Source organism: Anser cygnoides, chromosome 6, assembly GCF_040182565.1.
Source record: "Anser cygnoides isolate HZ-2024a breed goose chromosome 6, Taihu_goose_T2T_genome, whole genome shotgun sequence".
Classification (NCBI taxonomy): domain Eukaryota; kingdom Metazoa; phylum Chordata; class Aves; order Anseriformes; family Anatidae; genus Anser; species Anser cygnoides.
Window position 1 is genome coordinate 8,013,740 of NC_089878.1, and position 15,649 is coordinate 8,029,388.

Below are 15,649 nucleotides of genomic sequence, written 5' to 3' on the forward strand. Positions count from 1 at the left end.
AAATGCCCTGGGGTTTGGAGGCTCTGAAGATTAACCTGGCATTGTTGACAGCCATCTTCAAAGCTGCATCCTGGTTTACATGCAAGAGTCTACCTGCAAGTACGGGGAATTCCTGGAAGGGAACAGAAGGGGATTTTTTAATTATTATTTATTATCTTTTTTAAGTGTAGTGAGGGTCTGAACAGCAAACTAAGTCAATCATATTCACTAACTCATAACGACTGCCCAGTGGAAATAGCAGGGTTTCCTGTCACACAGGGATGTTGGATAGAAAGGCTGACCTACAGGGAGTGGGGCACCACGAGCCTGACCACATTAACAGACTGTGAATGCTGCCCCAGAGCATCGAAGTCCCTTCATCAATGTGTGTCCATGATTAGGGTCAGGGCACAGAGCAGAACCCACTCACTGGCTTACACAGAGGTATATAAAGCCTTTGATGGATGAAACCGCTTCATGAGCATTTGCAAGCTCCAGCGGGAGCTCTCAGCACAGATAAGCATCACCCATTCAAAAGGAATTATTCATAGGAGGAACAGACATCCCTACAGCACAGGACAAACAAGTCATCAGCCCCAAGTCGAGTGGGAGACTTCTTTTTTCCCCAATTTGATGCAAAATCCCCTTAAGTGAAGGGAGTTCTCAGTGACAGCCTGAACCATGTTACAAAACAAACTGATAGTCAGATAAATGGGAAGAGAAACAGTTAACAGCGTTGGTAGTATTGCAGTGAGGCCCCATGCAAAGCAACAGATGCTTAACTTCACTTTAAAAGCTTAGTTTGACAGGCACAGCTTTGTGATTACTGTGCACATGAGAGTTCTTGGCTGTTGTCCACTATGCCCAGTCTATAATAAATAGGCTTCTGAGAAACTTAACTTTCTCTTTTTCAGCTTTGGACGATGACATTCTGGAGATGGACCTCTTGAAATCACTGTTTTGTTCTGCAGTTACTGACAGAGACAGCCAAGGAAGCGAAGACAGTCTCTTCTTTTCTCTTCTTAATCATATTAAGCTAGAAATACCTACTAAGGCAGCATGCCCTTCCGCGACATACAGTTCAAGGTTATACGTCCGTATTGTATCTGTACACATTTCAGGAAAACCCTGAGCAATGCATCCGCACATTTAGTGATACTTGACAAAATGCTGCTTCATTATTTGGAAAGAAATAACAATTGATCAGCGATCTGGCTCTGAAGTAGCTGACTTTTTACTGGGATACCTGTAATTTTCAAGCAAGAAACCAGAAACAATACACAGGCTTTTGTCCAGAAATCTTAGTCTCAGCTAACAGCATACATAATTAGCTGTAAAAACGCATTTAACATTTCATACCATATAATTAGAGAAGCAAACATGCTGAGCTTCACTCTCAAAACACCACCAAAGTACTTCCAAGCTCAAAATATTCAGGATGATTTGTGGCTCTGGAGTGGACCTCAAAGTTATCATCATAACAACCTGACACTGGAGAACCACTCTCGCACAGCACTACTGATTCACCATTTAAATGGACTTCTGTCCTACACTGTGTGCTCTGTAGTCCACAAACAGAGAATTACAGTTGGAAATCTTCCTTATTGCCAACTTTCCCCCTACATCATTACTACAGATGAATGTAGGTATTAGTAATCACCTAAGTTGTGCTTTTCCTTCTTTATGGTTGTTTGACACCGTTTCAAATAAGCTCAAATACAATTTCCAGAATTTAATGCAGCCTATTTTTAGCACTGCAGAAGGTCTGATTACATTTTTTTTTCCATTTTACTATTTGGTATAAGATGGGCATTCACATTTAATCATATCCATAGATTACCTCAATGAATACAAATGTGTTACATTATCTTTAAATAAATGAATGTCAATATGTTCTAGGGTAACAGAAGTAATTGCATATTGATAACAGTCATTATCATAAGTCATGGTTGCTGGCAGAAAATCCACTTGTATTTTTTAATAAGGTGCAATATTATGGTCTATTTTGAGATGATAGCTTTCTATTTCCCCATACATGATACAATATCACTTCAATATAGCTGGCAGACCCTGCCAAAAGATAAAAATTCAGAATGTAAACCTGCAAATTGTCAGATTTTACAGTCTTTTGAAGGTAGGGTGGATATTCCAAGTACCTCAGCAAAAGAGATACGAAGGAATCATTATCTGTGCCAGGCTGATGTACCTTCAATTCCACTCACTACAGCAGATAACAGTGACTAGCACATTATCCTGAACTCATACAACCAGATTTCAGATTTTGCTTTGTACTTTATTGCAGTTTGCAAAGTAATCCAGAAGACACTTGAGAAAGGGACATCTTTTCCTCATTTTTTAAGAGGCACAAAACTTTAAAGCTAACTCAGATATTCCGGATGCATCTGCTATGAGAGAGTAAGGAAGCTGTAATACCCAGTATCAAGATTGCAGGCTCTCGTTCTGCACTGCTGCTCTACGTTATTGCTTTAAAGGAGTAGAAAGAGAAGTTGATAAAATAAGCAGACAAATGCAGAGTCCTGCTCCGTGGACAGAATACCCCATCAAACAGTACAGGCTGGAAAAGGACCTGTGGGGTCTCATCTGGCCAAGGATTTCAACTCGAGTTGATAGTGTGCAGATTAGCGAGCACGGCAAGGATAAAGAAAGTCAAGTGCCTGCATCCCCCTCCTTGGCAGCTGTAAGGCCATACCCTGAATGCCCTGCCTTGCTTCGAGCCTCTGTGCTCAAGAATTGACAACTGGAACAAACCCAGCACTGGGCCACTAAAACGGCCCTCTAAATGGAGGCCAAAATGGTACGGACCTCTAACAGGCCACTAATGTTGAGGCTGGAGCAATGTAATTATAGACAGGGGTTGAACAAACAGGTGCTGTTCACCGTGGAGATATCCTATAGTAGGGAAATATTACTGCTGTCCTCAACAATGTAAGACGAGGTTACAGAGAAGACATGAAGCAAGCTCTTCTAAGACAGTGTCAGCAAAATGACACGCGGGAGTAACCACAACTTGCAGCAGAGGAAATTCCAACTACACACAAGAAAATAAGAACTTCTTGGTGGAAATAGTTAAGCAGTGGCATCACCAGCCTAAAAAGGAGCCTCCACATCTCAAGACTTCCAGGATTGAAATAAACATCCTCCTGGGCAGCACGGACCAATTCTGATGCAGGCCCATGCTTTAAGCACAAGCCTGGAGCTGATGAGCTCCAGACACCTCTTTAAGCCCCAGTTATCCTGCAGTACAATGTAACATTCTCTTAGCGCAAGCTTTCCCTTCAGAAATAGCTCCTAGTTTGTAACAAGGACTGCCACAGTTAAAAAGCCAACTGAGCCTGCCCTGAATAGCTGGGGGCCATGTATAAACTTGTATGTGAGGTTTAGGAAAGAAAGGTAACCAGACTGGCTAGGGTGTTGTGCCTTGGGAAAATCACCTCAGCCCTGCCTTGGTCTCAGTCTGCACCAACATCTCTTGAGCAGCACCAAGCATTCTAGAGAGATCCTCATTTATAATCTCTCACCACAGTGTAATATACAATAACACTGCTTTTTGTATTGTGCTTACACATCTTTATTGAAGGTTCATGCAGGCAAAAGCATTATCTCTAGCTGGGTTTGGTCTTCAAGGGAGAAATTGAACTGGAATTGCAGAGCTGGAACATACAGCGGATACTATTGTAAAGAGCTTTAACTTGAAATAAAGACTCTTGGAGAAAAACTGTTTCGAACTCCTTTAGAACAGAATTAAAACTGTAAGCTTCTATGCGAGCTTTCAACAGAATCATCAAGCACTAAACTTCTTCAGCATCTCAAGCACTTTCTTTGAAGGAACCCAGTATCTTTATGGTATAAAGGCCGATATTCTGACAAGAGGCATGCCTCACAAGCAGACCCCTCTGCCTCAGGGCACCCCAAGGCCCCACTCAGGAGAGGCTCATGCCACAGACCCCCAGGACACACCTCCACAGGGAGAATGACGCTTCCAAGCCCCCTACACCGGGCTTCAAAGCACGGTTAACCCCCGGAGAGGGTGTTTTTTTCTCCTTAAAGCCTGCTCTGAGCGCGAGCTAAGCGCCTCATGCCCGCACACCCCCCGGCTCACCTCCCCCAGACCCTGAGGGCCGGCCCTGGGCGCGCGCACTGCCAGGTCGCCTAGCAACACAAGTCCGCCCCGCAACAGCGCCCCGCCACTAGCGGCAGCCAATGGCAGCGCCGGCCGCCAGCCCGCCATTTTGTCTCGGCAGCAGCGGCGCGAAGTGGCGGCCAATGGCCGGCCTGGGGCGAGGCCGGACCTGAGGGGACGGCTGGGGAGGCGTCCATTTTGTTAAATGTGCACCGAGCCCGTGCAGGCTTATGTATTTACGCGTCACCGCCACGACGTGGGCTGTGCTGATTAAATAGCCTCAAGCCTCTGGCTTTTACGGGCGGTGGCAAGCCACCAAGCAAGCAGCACAGGCTTGAGGGCAGGCACCTGTCCCTCCAGCCAAGGCAGCAAATGCTTCAGCCCCACTGTATAAAAGCAGCTCAGTCAGCACATCCAGTCAGCACAAAACCCGGAGAGCATCATCCATTAATAATCACAGCAAAGATGATACCTTTCTCCAGGTTGAGCTGCAATAGGCTGCTTTTTTTTTTTTTCCCCATAGGAGAGTAAGGGATGCAATCCTGTTTCCTCCACACTTAGTGCTGCAGGGAACATTTCTGCCAGAGGAGCAGCACCCTCTCTCCCCTGATTTTATAGACCAGATCCCTGATCTGATTTGCCAGAGTGCACCTGAACCATCACTTGGTTAATTGGGACCAGCTAGTGGGTGCTGCAGGCCCTCAAGGGCGCAGGTGCAAATGATATAGGATGTGTGGTGGTAAAGCCTTGTGGAAAGTGCTGGAAGGATGCGAAGGACCTCAGTGTCCTCCTTCTGCTCTGCATTTGCTTTCCTATGGCATTCTCTGTGGAATCAGTGCTCACCTAGCAGTGCTGACACACGGGGTGTTAGGCAGGAGGACATCACAGAAAGAATTGTTCAGCATGGGGGTGGCAGGAAGGAAAGCCTCACCTTCCCCTTTCTTATCCTGTGTATAGGGCAGCGTACCTCCTGAGGACAACAAAAATTGCACAGAGCCTCCAAGATCCTCTGTGGACTCTGATCTTCCCCAACTAAGTACATGAGATAGGGAAAATAAGTCACTGCTGTCATTTGTGTTACTGACATCTACCTAAAGACACAGCCTCTGTGAGGGAAGAAAGATCAACTGTAAGGTGTCCTTCAGTGCACAGTTGTGACTGTCTGTGTGAACTTAGAAATGGACCTCAGTATTCATATACTAATTACTTTTTAAATGGTAGAAGTCTGCCAATGTTGATACTATTACAAATCTAGTGTAAAGTCAACTTGAAAGCGTGCAGGTAAAGATAGTGAATTTGTAATATTTTAGCGCCTCACGAAAGGCATCCAATTTGGACGTGGAACATTTTTGCAGTGAGCAAGCATTTCTATGAATTTCAATACACATAGTTTCCCACAGATTGAAATTTTTATGGAAAGTTGCACATTTCTGAGCTGCAAATACTGTGTGTGCTTAGTTAACAGTTTTATGAGCAGCAAAGTTGTGGTTGCTATCAGGTATCATTTTCTGCTGTGTGCTCTTCTTTAACTTCACAGCAAGCGTTAAGCATTTTCTTAGGAGAAAATCACCTTTCCACTGAGAATTAATCTTTTTTGATATGCTCCCTGTTTCTGACTTCCATTGGTCTGCTGCTGTCAATATCCACTTTTTGTACAAGGTGACATCTAGTGCCCCATCCTTCTCTCGTTTTCAATAAGCAGTCTACAGACTTAATTATTTGTTTGTGCTTTTTGTGTCCTTTTATATAGGACCGTAATCAATTGTTGGGAAGCTAAATGCAATTATACAGAACATTAAAAAAAAAAAAAAAAAAAAAAGCAATGCAGTTAAAAACATCCAAAAAGGGACCGAAGAAGCTAGTGCTTATGACCAACCTGTCTACTTCCTACAAATTTCAGGGTTCGTAGGATTTAACAGGATTCAGTTCACTGTAACAGCTCTGAAATTGGACAAAACTGTCAGGGATAGTTCAGTGAAGGTCTCTGTTCAATGAAACCAAAAAATTGAACAAGATATTCAGATGTATAAGAAATGAGACTAACATCAATGGTATTTATAATGCTCTTAGGTACAGCGGTAATACTGTGCTCGATACTGATCCGTATCAGAAAAGTTATGCGGCAAAAGGGATTAAGACAGAAAAAGCTGTCCTTTGGAAAGAAACTTAAAGATGGAGTTGTTTGTATTCAACAGAAGACACAGAAGGCAATATTTCAAAAATAAAAATATTTCAGATCTTTCCATGCATCTCAAAATGCTAAAGCAGATTTGCCTCTGCCACTGTCCATACATATAGAAACTGTATTATAATGTATGTGGGAATTACCTGACAAAAATAAATCCTTATTGGGTGAAGGGGTTAGAAATCACAACTAAAGTGGATGTTCAGCACAGAGGGCTGCTAACCCTGTTACTAAGTGATGTAAATTAGATCAGAATTAAGTCCAAGGATCTGCTCTCCATTTCTAAACTGGTTACCTCCTACTATGGCAGATGCGAATACATATGGGAGAGGGAACAGAACAGATCCATCTAGTGGGAGGACAGTATACATATTGCTATACTATATGTGACCACGAAGCAAAGTTAAATTTCTCACATAAAACATGGACACATGTCCATGTTTTATGTATGGCATACTTTGCATTTTCAATAAGCATCACATTTAAAATCAGGTAGATCGCACATAAAAATATGATAAAGGAAAAACAGAAGTTACATTGACAGTTATTTAAATCTGCACATTCTGCTATATTAACTTCATAGTTAATGTTAGATTTAGTATTTTTTTGTGTTTCAGCGTGGAGTCCTTTAAACATACCTAATACAAAACGAAATATTTATCACTGGTAATAGGGCATGGTGGAGCTACGGCTTTCATGTCAGTCAATCCAGAGTATCATGGTTATATCAAGGAATAATTTACCTTTTTTTTTTTTTACCTTGTTATTAATTTAATTATGCATCATTGCCTTGTCTTTATTCTTACTCTTAACACCCTTTTTTTTTATTTTTTTTTTAACAATGACTGTGGAGCATACTTTCCAAAGTGAGTTAGTGATGATCATTCACTGCTATGGGCTTCTGTTGATGTTTCTGTCAAATAGTAGCAAGCTGTCTTTAAAACAAAAGAGCTGAGCATCGTTATGGGATATCATACAAAAAGCTTCTGAATTGCAAAAGCGTGTAGATTATGCAAAACTAGGTCTTGCTTGAAGGGTGAAAGACAAGAAGCCTTCAAGTTGAGACCGGTTGTGAAGTGAGAAGTGGGGCAGTTTTTAAAATGTTAGGAAATACCAATGAGAGAAGCCCAGTTAAACCAGAAATAACATAGTTTCACTAGTCTGAAAAAAAAAAAAAAAATTAAAGGTATTTTCAATGATGAAAAATATATTAGATAGGTTATTCTTTCAAAACGGGCATAGTCCTGCAGGAAAAGGATGAAGATGTCATGTAACAGGAGAGGATGCAGTTCTCTCCCCCTGCAGATACAGGTGGATTACAGCAGGGAGATGCACCCATTCCCCTGCGTGTTCTGTGGTGCATCAGTTTTATTCGTGCTCCGTTAGTGCACACAACTGCCTGGCAGTAAGAGAGACATGATGGAGCTTTCAAAACAGTTAATGACCTACTAAACTGCAGCTAGTCTGTTTTGCTTTATAACTGTGTTCCTAGTATGGAGAAGACTGATTTAACAGGGAGTGAATCCGGATGTCTGTGTGCCTGTCCCTGTAAAGCTGAATAAATGATGGATCCATTTTGTTTTCTGTGTCACTGTGCTGTTCTTGCAGCATATTTACCATGATGAAGAAGTTCAGAAGAATGCTGTAGCCGGTCACAAGGAAAAATGAGAAGAATGGAAAAAGGAAAAGAAATGAAATATTTTAAATATATACAAAGTTGAAGGCCTAAGGAAATTGTTTCCTGATGTGAGCATGCAGAAAATCTAACTAAACAGACCATCTCAGCTCTGTGCAAATGAGACATTTTTCTTAAGATGCCTGCAATCTTTCAGGCACGGGGTAAATTACTCATTAATAATAAATAAATAAAGAATAATAATAATAATAAAATAATGAAGACCATTGTAATTAATTGCAAAATGTTCTCTATATAGATTTTCAGTGTACTTTTTTATAGCACTAAATTCCTAGAAAAAGTTGGATTGAATTATATCCACTTCTAACTAGTTTATTTACCAATAAATTCTAAGCAGTTCTAGATTAACTGCCCATATGGCATAATAGTCCAGCATTCGGTATCAGGTGGCATTTATTTGTTCAGGAGTCTACCAACACTTTTCAGGGCTATTAACATCCCCTAAATTTAAGTAATTATCTTACACTTCGTAAGCTCTTTATGCAGGCTAGGGGAAAATATACAGGACCTCCAAAAGACCATTCATAGCAAGAACTTAGGTTAGCACTTTGAATTGTGTGCTCAAATGTCCTTTCTATATCAATCGTGTGGTAAACTGAGGGAAACTATTCTTCTAATTCAGACATTTCAGTTAATTGCCAAATGGCAAGAAGAAGAAACATCCCCATTTTCCTTCTTTTTGAATACTTCCCTCAGGATCTCATTTGATCTTGTGGGTAATGTACCATTTTAAAAGTAGCAGGATTAAGCCTTTAGCAAAAAAGCAAAATTACAGAGAAAAAGAATATGAAAAAAAAAATGGATGTCAAATAATTTAGCCATTTTTCAATGTTTGCATTTCAAATACTCTGTTACATCTATCTAATCAGAACATTTCGTTATATTTTCTGTCAAGGTGTTGATTTTGTTTATCTGCCCTCTGAAATGATTAATGTGAAACATTTTTCAGACTATAAAAAAAATATGTATTTCATCCTCAAATAATCTTTAAGGTAGGGGTCAGTGAGAGTAGCTACTATATAAAACATTCCACTTTAAAGATATTAATTTGTATTTTTAATTCAACTGATTGAATAATTTAGAAATGTTTGCTCAGTTCTTGGTTCAAGTGAAAAGTTCTGGTTTTCTTCTGGCCGCTTCTGAGATTCAGAAATAGCCAAGACTTACCTCAGATCTTTTCCAATTCATTTCCTCAGTATTTCTTGTAGCTATTCCTGTTTCTAATTTTCATCATAAAATTGTATTTTCATTAATAGATATGACAGAAAATGAAGTTTTAAAGTAAGCACAGACATTGAGCACGGATTTTTAACAACAAGGGTAATTGACCACTGAAACAAGCTCCAATAAGCTGTGGATTGATTGATAAAAATTCAAATCCTTATCTTCAGAGCAATGCTGGAAGATTTGCCTTATGAGAATAGTAACTATTAAAAAAACATCACTTAGTCTTTCCAACTTCAGTTAGGGTATTTGATACTTCAAACACAGGTATCAGGGCAGACACAGAAGCGTATGCTTTACTGAAAGGTAGACCAGAGATCTAAAAATTGGCAAAAAAACATATACTATTGGGAGGTATGTTTACACTTTATTGTTACCCACAGTACCATTCCATAGTTTTAACTTCCTTTTTGCAAATTGTGTGACTGGTGGAATATTTGTAATGCCAAAATCACAAAGAGCCATGAAGCCTTGGCGTAGACTAATAGGGCAAGACTCTGGCATAGGAAATAATGTGCTATTGTTCCACAAACAATTAACGATGCAAAACCATATAAAAGTACTTCTTTAAAAAAAAAAATCTCTAGGACTTAGATAAAAATAAATCCAGCTGAGCAGAATCTTAGCTGTCATCAATCCAGATGTTGCCCCAGTTTCCTTAAGGAGAGATCAGTCTGATGTATTATGTCTACTCCCATAAGAATAAAAAACAGGACAAATACTAAACTATCCCTATTGAAATAACCCATACAGACTGCGTAGGTGATAAAATGTTTGATGGAACAGCACACAATGCTCCTTCCATATGCAGATTTGCAGCACAAACTTACATTCATTCCTCTCTTCTAACCAGAACTAGTACTCTTAGTGACTAAAGAGAATGACTGGAGCAAAAGAGTAGTACTGGAAATAGCAATTTAATCACTCGCTCACCCAACAACAATTTACCTAAACAAATTATCAAAGAGGAAAACAAAGGTTTTTATTTTTATTAAACAGCTGTTTAACAGGTTCAGAAAAATCATGACTACCATAGAAATTCCCCCTTACTTAGAGTGCTTTTCACTCATTTCAACAGAGAGGACGATGTTTAAGTTGGACTAGAGGCTGATGAGATCACTTCCATATGAGATACTTTCTTTGATTACTATTTATGTATGCTGTGTTTATAATTTTAAATAAATATCCAGTTTCATTAATTAAACTCTTGATAATTTTTTTATTGAATTTGTATTTATGATAGAGATGAACAGAATGTAGGAAGTGGAAAGAAAGTAAAAAGGTCAATAAAAAGGGAAAAGATTGAAGTCAGTCTGACACAAGTAAATGTAAGAATAAAGATATCTGATAACTGACCCAGAACTATGTAAAATGAGGAGAACAAAACTCCTTTTAGAAAGGCACACAGTTGTGTTTTAAGACATGAATAGCTCCATATGCAGACCAGTGGTTAACGGGGCATATAATTTAAAAACCCAGCTTCCACAACAGATGGCTTTATTTACCACATTTAGAAACTTTACATGGGGGAATCTACCACTGGAAGCACGGTTGTGTGTACTGCAAAATAATCAGATCTGGGTCAAAAATCAGACAGCCCTAATGCTTTGTGCCAGTGTTTATGTAAGATTGTCGCAATCTGTCCAAAGTAGAAAATTATCCAAATAATTATACGTATTTAGTGTGTGATGTTTTCCCTCCTTAAATAATTATGACTGTGTTGGAAATTATAACAGCTCGACTGGAGCATCCGTAAGGAAACAGGTTTCCAGTGCTGCTTTTTTCACTTGTGACTTTTGTAATACCCTTTCTTGCCATGAAAACCTATAACCATTCAATCTGTCGACCTTCTGGTAAACTGGGGGAAACACAAAGCCATGTAAAAATTACGGTGTGCTGAAGAGTGAAGAGCAGCGTGGGAAGACACAAAAAATGTTATAGAGAAATTCTTTTTTCTGCCTTTGATAACACTATTTGGTCCTCCTCAAATTTCCTTGCTAGTGAATGGCTGGTACCTGTTAAAAGTACCTAACGACTTTCTCTCTCCTTGCTTTTTTGGAAAAGAACACTGATGACCAGTATAAGCAGAGGGAAAGGTAAATGTTCAGATGCCCTCATGCAGTAGCACGAGGGCATCTGAACAAGCAATCAAAATGGGAAACCTATTACATGACAGGGAGGCAATGTTTTATTTCAGTTTGGATGAGAAAATGGACTTCATTAAAATGGAGTTGTTTCTTGAGTTCATGGACATTCTGCATTCATGACAGCGCTGCTAGGAGCTATCTATAAAAACTTTTAACACTTTTAGAAACTCTTAAAAACTCCTAAGTTCAGTTTCTTTCCATCCTGTTCATACAGTATCTAATAGAAATCGGGAGGGGGGAATGGGGGGGGGGGAGAATTAGGTTATGGAACCTAAGTCACTGGTTTTTTGTTTTTCAAATTTGCATAAAAAAAAGAAGTAGCTTCTAATGCAGTTAAGGTCATTGACGGTTCCAGACTGTGATTTGCTATTAACAGTGGTAGGAGCAAATTTCCATAGCAGTTCAATTGCAAGCCTTTCCTGAAATGGATTTACCTGTCATTAGTACAACATAAGCTCCGTGGTCTTACTGCACTTTCCAGGCAGATCTGTGGACTCAGGGGAAAAAAAAAAAAAAAAAAAAAAAAAAAAAGGAACACACAACTGGTAGATAAAAGCACAGGGAATTGCATTATTGCATTCTTCTTCCACATTACCAATTTCTAAACAATCAGTAACCTAAAACTGTTACTAATTTTAAATAGGAATGAACCAAACAAAAGTTCTATCAGCTCACTAGCAGAAGAAATTGTTTAAGGAAAGTAAAAAGAAGTGAAATTAATTTATACCCACATTCTTATCTAACGATTAATTGTTATTGTACAAGAAACTGAAAAAAAGGTTGTTCAGTGCTGTTGCCTGTCTTGGGCTACAAATGTTGTTTATTTCATATAGACATTCACTGAAAGGCATAATCAGAATCTTGGGGGCCTTCAGAAAAAGAAGCGAGGACAACTTTAAATGCAGAAATAAAAGTAGATGTATGCTGTTGCAAGGGCTGATGGGCTGATAAATGTTACTTTGGATTTTAGGACTTGGTTATACATGTTATGTTGCTGCTACAACAGTGAGGGCCAATCTTTTCCTAATATGCTTTTTAAAATTGGGGCATGAATTTCTGTGTCTGATTCTCATTTGCAAACATACCAAAAATTTGCTGACTCTCTGATTTTTACACCATTGGTTGTCCAAGCCGTGCCTCACTCCACTGAATGAATATGATGTCTTGGCTCCGTTAAGTCCAGTGGCAGGCTGACATCTCAGTGGAAGAAGGATTTCATATGTTCACAGCAGTGTTGTAAATTGCCTCGAGGGCAGTCTCACTAGAAAAACATGAGAATATGACAAAGTCTACTGTTTCTAGCTGATGCATATCAGTACGCTAGAAGCTTACACAGAGTTTTAATATGCTGCGGAGACGTTGTGCAACATATCAATGTCAGAAATTGCCAGTTCAACACTTTCCATAATGATTTCCAAAGAGATCTGGAAGCAAGGAAAATAGATGGAAAAAGTGTTGTGCAAATTGCATCTCTTTTGACATCAGCCAATTCCTTTGAAGTGCTAATTTACAGAACTTGTCTCTTTACTCTCTAATATAAGCATAATTTTGTGTTAGTAGGCAGATAAAACACTCTGATGATGATATAGATAAGACATTTGATAACAGTTCTAAAGCAAAATAGTTCATTTTCTTTACTTTCAGGTAACCATAAAATTCTTTTTTGGAAGAATTCAATGCCACCATCAAATATAAGAAAAATAATTTTTTCATTAAAAAAGTATATATTTCTAGAAGAGCAGACAACCCAATTAACTGATATATTATGGCTAAAATACTTTGCATTTTCATCCATTAGAATGGTGGATGAAATTGGAGGGGAAAAGAGAAGAGGAGGGGAAAAAAGGGGACAATATTTTTGCATGTTTCAAATCTTTTTTCATGTTTCCATTTATTTTGCTTTTGAAATTTTCCTGACAAGTGTTCTCTCTTCAAGAAAAGTACTTACATACATCGTTCCTTTATTTGATTTGTCTGTTAATTACACTTGCGAGCAGATTTTCTCTGCCATTTGATTCTGCGTCTTTCCTAGGCCACATCAGCTGGTTGTGCTCTAGCACTTGTGCAGCCAAGCTGTGAGTGTGGTGAAACAGATTATCTGAATATTCTGATATCAAGGGTCTTTGAAGGGCATTGTACACTGTGAGAGCTTAGCAGTTCACCTGTAAAGACTGAAAGAAGCTCTACATATCTGGGTCTGGGATAATTAACTAATAGACAGGGATTGCAGTGATAAATTGAGATTTCTGCTGTGTGGGCTTTGGTATGAGTTAAAATAAAAGCAAGTAAAACAAAGGTTTAATTTGCTAAGAAGATGTATCAATGTGATTGTGAAAGTAGTCATGAAAGAGAACATATTCTGGTCCTTGTGAAGCAGCCCTGGTTTTGTTCCGAGCATCAAACAGCATCAGGTACCAGGCCCTTCAGAAAGTTGCTTGATGTGGATACCAGCTTGTAGGAAAATAAAGAGAATGAGTTTACGTCTTCATGAGTTCTGTATCAAAACCAGAAGACTGCTTTTGATTTCATGAGTCTTTTTTGGGAACTGATTAACAGTTGGTTTAATAAGAGGCTCATTGCTAGCTCTCATTACTACTTTTTTCAAAACTACAGAATTTTTCTTGACATTGGCATTGTGCCAATGTCCATAAAAATTCAGAAGAAACTTCAGTGACTTAAAACCATTAAGCTAACATCTGACAGAGTCCCACGGGAAGTGTGTCTGACAGTTTGAGATGTGCTGATCGTGATGGATAACTACTCCACCTACCAGGCCTTCCAAAGTGAATTATCACTCTCAGAGAAGTCGCAGGTAGCAGGAGGTGAGCACAGAAAGTCACGTCACTGCAAAAGAGTTGGGCCATACTTCTCGGTGGAAGTGCAGCCTTCTGAAGAGGTCTGGGAAGTTCTCTCGCACCGGCATGGAAATAGACTTTGAAGAACTGCATTTTGCCTTTGCGTGAACTGGCACTGATCTGTTACTTAGCAAGAATGGCAGATATTTTTAGGCAAATACAGTTAATCTTATCAGTAACATGCACCTGCGTAGGCTGTATATCTAATGAATATGACACTGAACACGTCTGCCTGTAATTAGGAAGGTATATAGATCGACAGTTGTTTTTTTTAGTTTAATGCATTAACAAGAAATGAGCTTTGATTTGAAAGGAGAGAGAAGACTAAATTAAACATTAAAACTGTTTTCAATCATTTAAGTTACATAGTTCTCACTCCAGAAGCTTTGATCATGTATAATCCTGTTGAAAGACTGAATTGTAATCAGCCTCACATACATTATGTTGCAATGCTGTGGCACTAGTGCATGACAGAATTTTATTTTCCATTAGTTCATTCTTTGCTGGAAATATAAACACTCTGTATGCTTAATAGTCCAAAAAATGAATGTTATTGCTTTTTAAAATTGCCTGTTAATGAGAATTTTGCTTGCTATTAAAAAATCTGAGTGCCTCAGGACCATCTTTCGAATGCTGACATACCTATTTTCAACATCAACAGCGCTGAACAATCAAAACAAAATCATCCCAGATTGTACTTTTACTAAAAGCAACCATGTTTTCTAACGGATCAAAATGGATGTTTATAGCATCTGTGGAGCCAGGACTGGTTTTTAAATGGCTTCTCACTGAACTATGAACAATTTCATATCAGGTCCAGTGCGGCAGTGATGTCTGTACAAACACGTCTAGAACAAAGACAGTTATTTCTCAAGGAAAAAAAAAAAAGTTTTTAAGTAAAAAAGATAGTAGGAAATGTTGCATTGACCTGAATCATCAAATCCACGTCAATGCTCAAGAAATAGTGAATTCCTCAGTGTAGGAAAAGACAGCATTTTGCTTTCTCTTCTGAGCTCACACAGGTCTCATTTTCTGCGGCACCCACAGACCTCAGTTGGAATTAAGGATGACTGTCATTTCTAAAAATCAGTACCACATTTCATAACTCTCATCATACACCCGTTGAAAAAACATACTTTTTGTTGCCTAGCAAAACTATATCTGATAGGAGAGAGACCTTCAATGGAAGCAAAACAAAGTGAAAAGAAGAATGACTGGAAAATTCCAGCAAGTTATATCTACAATTAATTTGGTGGCCTGTATACGTGGAACGTCAAAAAAAGTCTGCAGGAAAAAATCATTTAGCCAGAAAAGGGGCACTTTGGACCTTCGGAGAGGGCTGAACACAAAGGACTGTGTAGGAACAGCTCCAGGAATCCCAGTCCAAGTCTGTTTACCAGAAGAAATCAAATATTTGTAAGG